This window comes from Desmodus rotundus, chromosome 3, assembly GCF_022682495.2.
Source record: "Desmodus rotundus isolate HL8 chromosome 3, HLdesRot8A.1, whole genome shotgun sequence".
Taxonomy (NCBI): Eukaryota; Metazoa; Chordata; class Mammalia; order Chiroptera; family Phyllostomidae; genus Desmodus; species Desmodus rotundus.
The window spans coordinates 152,343,489-152,350,471 of NC_071389.1; the positions used below are offsets into that span (position 1 = coordinate 152,343,489).

At 52.3% G+C, this 6,983-nt stretch overlaps 1 non-coding gene across 1 annotated transcript; it reads right to left on the reverse strand.

The window, feature by feature from the left end:
- Nucleotides 1-1,027: 1,027 nt before the first annotated feature.
- LOC112318707 (U6 spliceosomal RNA) lies at nt 1,028-1,134 on the reverse strand. The gene has a single exon (XR_002976235.2). It is a non-coding gene; the product is annotated as a U6 spliceosomal RNA (small nuclear RNA).
- Nucleotides 1,135-6,983: the final 5,849 nt, after the last annotated feature.

Here is a 6,983-nt window from a genome sequence, read left to right on the forward strand (position 1 = left end):
TTCATATGCCATTTTGGACAAAGTAGACAGGGGACAGGGATCTGGGATTTTAACAGAAAGCAGGTAATTCACAAGTAGATGAGAAAGAGCAAATGCTTGGTAAACAAGTCCTTCTGGGCTACCCAGAAACAATGGGATGCAGAGGGGAGTCCAACACACAGGTGTCTGCCACAGGTAGTTCATATATGATGCTAGGTTGATGCTCCCTTCCTTCAAGCAGGTTTTTCTAACTGAATTTCTTTAGGCAGGTTGGTGGTGTCAGAGTCCCTTGTGTCTTTTGTTTCTTTTTCTTTTTATTTATTTATTTTTTATTTTGCTGTTGTTTTATTACAGTTGTCCCAATTTTTCCCCTGTTGCTCTCCACGGCCCCGCCCACCCCTCCTCTCCCACAGTCTATCCCCGCCCTGTTGTCCATGTCCATGGGTCCGTTACACATGTTCTTTGACTGAACCCTTCCCCTTCTTTTCACCCTTCTTCCTTCTCACTCCCTCTGGTTCCTTGTTTCCATGTCTCTGGTTCTATTTTGCCCATTTGTTTGTTTTGTTCATTAGGTTCCTGTAGTAGGTGAGATTATAGGGTATTTATCCCTCACTGCCTGGCTTATTTCACTTAGCATAATACTCTCCAGTTCCATTCATGCTGTCACAAAGGGTTGGAGCTCCTTCTTTCTTTCTGCTGCATAGTATTCCATTGTGTAAATGTACCATAGTTTTTTGATCCATTCATTTACTGATGGGCACTTAGGCTGTTTCCAGTGCTTGGCTACTGTAAATAACACTGCTCTGAACATAGAGGTGCATAAGTTCTTTTGAATTAAAAATATGCTGGTGTGGCTCAGTGGATTGAGTGCTGGGCTGAAAACCAAAGGGTCGCCAGTTCGATTCCCAGTCAGGGCACTTGCCTGGGTTGCAGGCCAGGTCCTCAGTTGGGGGATGTGTGAGAGGCAACCATACGTTGATGATTCTCTTCCTCTCTTTCTCCCTCCCTTCCCTTCTCTCTTAATATAAATAAATAAAATCTTTAAAAAATATATATGGAACACTTCGCAAATTTGCATGTCATCTTTGGGCAAGGGCTATGCTAATCTTCTCTGTACTGGTCCAATTTTCATATATGTGCTGCCGAAGCAAGCACTGTTTCTTTTTATTTTAAAATTCATTATTTTTATTTTTCAATTACAGTTGCCATACATTATATTAGTTTCAGAACTACAACCTAGTCATTAGACATTTATATAACTTACAAGGTGATCACTCCAATACGTCTAGTGTCCACCTGACACCATCTTTTGTTTCTTAATAACCAGTTTAAAATCAATACCTCAAAAGGCATCATTTTAGGGTGGCAGAACTTTGGGCCCCTTTATTACTGTTATGGCGCATGTGAGAGGGGCAGTAGGCGCACACTCCCAGAGCCACGTGGCTGCCAGCGGTCCTGCTCGGGATACAGGCACGTTAACACCGTCTAACAAGGGCTGAGCTGGCTGTGTCTGAGGATTAACCACAGCCTGATAAACTGGTATTCCTGGTATTGTTGCCATTTTGCAGGTGAAGAAACTGAGGCCGAGAAAGGTAGAGGTTATGCAGTTTGCTCAACGACAGAAATATAAATACAGAGCAGGGACTTAAATCTGGGTTTGTCTAACTCCAGAATCCAGGTTTTTAATCAAGAATCGTACACTTGGAGAAAAAGGGGGGGCAGTACATAAAACAGCATGCACATTATAGCAAAATATCAAAATATGATGCCCTCCAAGGATGAATGATGCCCTCTTTCCACTGTGGGCCAGGGGGAAAGATTATTAACCCCGGTAAGGCAGGAGAGAACGCACTTGGCGTTTACAACAATCGCACCCCATGCCCGGACACTCCCTCTGGCTTTACCACCTGTCTGTCTTCTTTCACTGTCTTGCACTTAGTCTTCACAGCTGCTGTTTCACAGGGTAGGAACCCGAGCTTCAGGGAGGCGGGGACTCGGATAGTTTGTAGCATAGCTGGGATCAGGACCGACATCTATATATTGCGTCCTCCAGGATTCAGGTCAAAGAAAGAAGACGGATAGCAGCCCAAGAGGAACAAGGGAGGTCTGAAACCCGGCAGTCAAGGGGGCAGGGCGAGGACGCGGGGAGGACGAAGTGAAGCAGTACCCGAGTCTTCCCAGAAGAGGGCGACGCCTCCCCAAAGGTCCGCAAACCTGCCGGGGCCACAGCCCAGGCTTGGACCGGTCCCTCCCAGACCCAGGGAACCGGGAGGAGCGCGGGGGTTTGTTGCCTGGATTCTGAAGATCTGGGGGCGTGGAGATGCTGTGGGGCAAGGGAGGGAGGAAGAACCCGCAGGGATGGTTGCCCAGTGGGGACGGTGTGGGTATCTGTGACGGGGTCAAGTGTGCTGGGGCGGCCAGGAGAGTGAGGCGTGAGCTAAGCTGGAGGTGCCGGTAGGCGTGGGCAAGGAGAAGGTCCCGGCGTGGGCGAGGGAGGGGGTGCAGAATGTCTGTGGGACTTCCTGAAGCGACAAGATTTGCTGCTCGGGAGAGGCAGTTACTCACTCAGGCTTTGCCAACTGTTTCCCTTTCAGCTCCCAAACACCACCTAAAGTCCCCATCTCCACCCCCCCCCCAGCCAATGGCAGCTGCACCCCCAGACTGGAAACTGCCTCTGCAATTTCAGCCCTCAGCCTCACGCTGGGCGCTGGGCGAAGGTGGGGAGGAGGGTGCCCAGCTGACTCCATCCAGCTCGTGCCATCCCCCACCCCACTCAAACAAGCACAGAACTCCAAGGTCAGTCCTGCAGCCCCTTGGCAGCCCATGGGGCTGCTCCCGACGGGGCACCACCAACAACCAGTCTGACCTCTCCCTGCTGACCCGCAACTATTGGTCTAGACTTGAACCCCCACTCAGCCCCAGCCTCCTCTCCCCTCCCCTCACCCCTGAGCATTGGCTGCACCCAGTCAGCCAGCAAGTCCTGGATCCCCGGGGTTGTGTTTCAACCCGTCTCTAACAGATGTGTCAAATGGGATCTCTTTGCCCCCCAGAACTCCCAGCCGGTGGGGGTGATGGCCACCACACACACCAAAGCTTACACCCACGGTGACACCCAAAGTGGCTCAGTGCAGTGGGAGGCACAGGCCCTCAGCCGCCAGAGGATGACAAGGAGGACAACCTAAGAGGGGCCTGAGTTCCAGCAGTGTCTGGAGTGCCAAGGTTCTAGGAGGAAGGAGCCCAGAGCTTTCAGAATCATCTTCATTCAACGTCCAGTCCACAAATCCTTACTGAGCATCTGGGGTGTTTTTAAAAATACCAATGCTCCAGTGCACCTCAGAACTCCGGAATCAATCCTAAGGGGAGGGACAGTCCCACCTACTGTTAAATGGGCCCCAGGCAATCTGTTGCAATAGTTGGTTATCACTGGTCTTGCATTCACTTCACCAGAGACCACCTTCCTCAATCAGAGTGAGATCAGAGAGAGCTGCAGGTGGGACCTGGGTGGTCTGTCACTCTGGCAGGGTAGGGGGGGCGCGGCGGTGCTCAATGGACCTGGCCAGCTCTGAGGGGAGCTGTTAAGTGACTCTGTGGGGTAGCAGCAAGGAACAAGGCCCAAAGGGGCAGTACTTGGATAATTTTTACTTTTTGCATAGATTTGTTTGTTCTCTACTGAAAGGCTAAACTCCCACAACAGAATATTCACTGTGGTTGGGGGGGGGGGTCTCCCTTAGAGCAAAATTTTTTGTCTTAGAGTTTTGTAAGTGTGCTTCCTTCCCACTCCCCACGCCCCAGCCCATGAACCTTTAGACCATATGGGCTTCCACACAGAGGTGTGTTGGTTGAAATAAGTTTTGTCTGATAACTGAAGCTCTGGACTCACTGTTAATCTATTCAGACACACTGCCTTCCATCCGTGTTGTTTGCCTGCCCACTCGACGCCAAGCTCAGCAAGGGTCAGAGAGGTGAAGATGGATTGTCAGGTTTAAAGGAGACTCCACTTTCAGAGCGTGGGGCAGGGCTGAGGAAGGGCAGAAGAGGTGGGCTCTAGGAGGGGGAGCTGCCTTCCCAGCACCCAACTGCTGCTTGACTCTGGTCTGTAAGGTCCCAGCTGAGGTGCAGTGTCCTGAGATGACCACCAGGGGTCAGGTGTACCTGCTCTACTCTCCAGTGGAAGTCTCAGTTCCTGGCTATATTCTATTGAAGAAGCCTCTGCACAGCCCCATGTTCCTCTCTGTCTCTCTCTCACTTCTTGTAGCCCATCACTTCCTCCTTTAGGTCATCCCATCCACATATCATTGTGGGACCAGGCAGCCTCCCAACTACACAGCCTGACGTTTCTCTTGACCCTTGGGGAGCCCCACAGCCTCCAAGTTCCCCAACTTCATGAGTGACTGATTGGTGAGCAAAAAGTGCCTTCTACTGTCTCACCTCTTCTCCTCCTGCTGCCATTCCGCTCAAGCTCTCTGGTTTTGCCTATGAGCCAAACCGGAGTGTGAGGTTCACTCCTAACAAGTTTCCTTATGTGGGTCAACAAAGCTTGTGGCCAAGCCCCACCTCGTGTGTGGTCCCCAGAACCTAGTCCCAAGAGCTCCCCGCTTCGACGGGAACGTTCTCGCCTGACTCCAGGGCAGCACTCACACCCGTGGAACCTTGTTCCCGGTGACCCCATCCCCTCCTTTTGCTATCTGACCCATCTCAGACCCTGCTCTTTCAGGTCCCACCTTTCATATACACTCCGTGCTCCCACCTTCCCCCCAAAAGTGAGCCCCACAGCTTTAAAGATTCAGCTCCTCTAAAGAGTTCTTTCCCATCTTGAACCTGTCCTCACACTCCTTCCTCCAGGAAGCCTTCCCACTTCCCAATCCAGGCTCTAGACGCAAACAGATATGAGAGGATGCTGGCTCTGCCAGGTACCAGGTGCCTTCACCTCTCTAATCTCAGTTTCCTCATCTGGGAAATGGGGGCACAATTCATGGCCCCTGGATATGCTGTGAGGCCTAAGTGAGGTGATGGATGCAGAAGTGCTGGCTTAGCGCAGTGTTGGGTACATAGCAGGTGCTGAGGGAGATACTCCCCTGACCTTCCCTTAAGGTATGGCTGCCACCCCCACTGTTACCCAACTCTGGCCTGCTAGTGGGAACCTTTGTGCACCGGCTGCTTGTGTTCCCCGCACTGACCCCTTGGCAAAAGGGAAAGAACCAGAGATCTCAGGACAGGGCAGCCACCATGCTGAGGAGATGGGGCAGACACAGGGCTGTATGGGGGCCTGAGGCCAGAACTGCATCTGCAGGGCTGTGTCCCCCCTTTTCCATGCCCAAAGCCTGGAGTGGTGTCTACTCTCCTCCTCCTCTCTGGAAATATCAGGGGCCCCTTCTGTCCTAGGGAGGGGGAAGGGCTCCCCAAGAGTCCTTGAAGGCTCTGAGAGGACCAGAAGGCTGGTCAGAGGTGAAGGAGGGAAGGCAGGGCAGGGGAAATAACGACCACATAATACTGTGAGTCCTTGCTCCTTTCCCACCCACCCCCACCCCTCCACTAAACACGATCCCTGAATTAATTTTTAGCATCACAGCTCACACATTAGTCACTCCCTGTCACCCACCTACACGGCAGGAGGCTGCTGTGCTGGTGCCATCATCCCCATCAGCTGAGAGGTGGTATCCAGCCCCACCCTGGGTACCCCCTCACCCTCCTCTGGGTGCACACGGCTAGCAGCTAGCCAGGAGCCCCTTTGGCCTGGGCAGGGAGTGCTGACTTCACTCCCAAGACAAGCTGCATTGGGGGCGGGGTGGTGGGGAGAACGAGCTGGTAGGAAAGTGGCTGGGCATCTATTCTGGGAGGAGAAAGCCAGGGAGGCACCTACAGTCCCCGCCCCCAGCAAGGTGCCAGTTATGCTCAGGCATCTGGTCTCCTGATAGCCCTGGGCTCTGGGAACAAAGATGTGGGCCCCTCCCCTAGACCTGAGCCCCTGGGAGTGGCTGTTTGTCACCAGAGCAGAGCAGCTGTTCAAACAGGGAGCTTAGGGAAGTTCCATTTTCTTAATCAAATGGCCTCCCTCCCCTAGACCAGGGAGGGTAGGGCAGCCAGGTGCAGGTGCCTTGGTTGGAGTTGACATCCAGCCAGCCCCCAAGGGATTTTATGAGAGGGGCCCACAGAAGCCAACTCCAGATGAAACAGGGGAGGGGCTGAGAGGTGGGGAGGCAATGGTCACCCCTACACAGGGCTGGCCCCAAAGAAGCAATCCCATTTATTGATTGTCTTCTGTGTGCCAGGTCGTTAGGCCCTGGAGGCACAAGGTAAACAAGGTAGCTTCCTGCCTTAGGAAGGCACAAGACAGATGCAAAAGAAGTCAGGAAAATTACGATCAGCAGATCAGCACAGTTGTAAGTGCTATAAAGAAAGAAAAATGGAGGGAGGGCTCAAGAGAAAGACTATGGGACCAGGGAAGTGCTTCTGATCAGATCAGGGAAACCTCTCTGAGGAGGTGATATTTAAGCTGAGACCTGAGGAGGGAAGAATCAGCCTTAGAAAGAAGAGTATTCCAGGCAGAGAAAACAGCATGGGCAAAGGCCAGAGGCAGGAAAGAGCTTGGCATATTTGAGGAACACGACTAGAAAGAATAGCGTGGCTCAAACATGATGAGTGTGACATGGAAGAAGAAACCATCTGAGCTTGAAGAAGGAGGCAGGGGCCAGATCCTGGAGGTTCTCATGCATCGGGGCTCACAATGTGAAATTGCTGGGCCTGGGTAGCTGCAACCCAGGGGAAGGGATGCCTGTTTGTAATTTCTCTGTCCAGACAGACAACATGTTATGGATAAGCCATGGAAAACAGTTGGGATCTCATTCTTTTGTTCCAGGGGAAGCTATAGTGGGTTTTAAGCAGAGAAGGGTTGTGGTCTGATTTCCTTTTTAGAAGGCTCACCCCGACTGCTTGCTGTGTGTAGGGATGGCCCGGCAGGAAGGGAGGAAGCAGGGAGCCCACCGGGGAGGAAGTGCAGTGGAGCA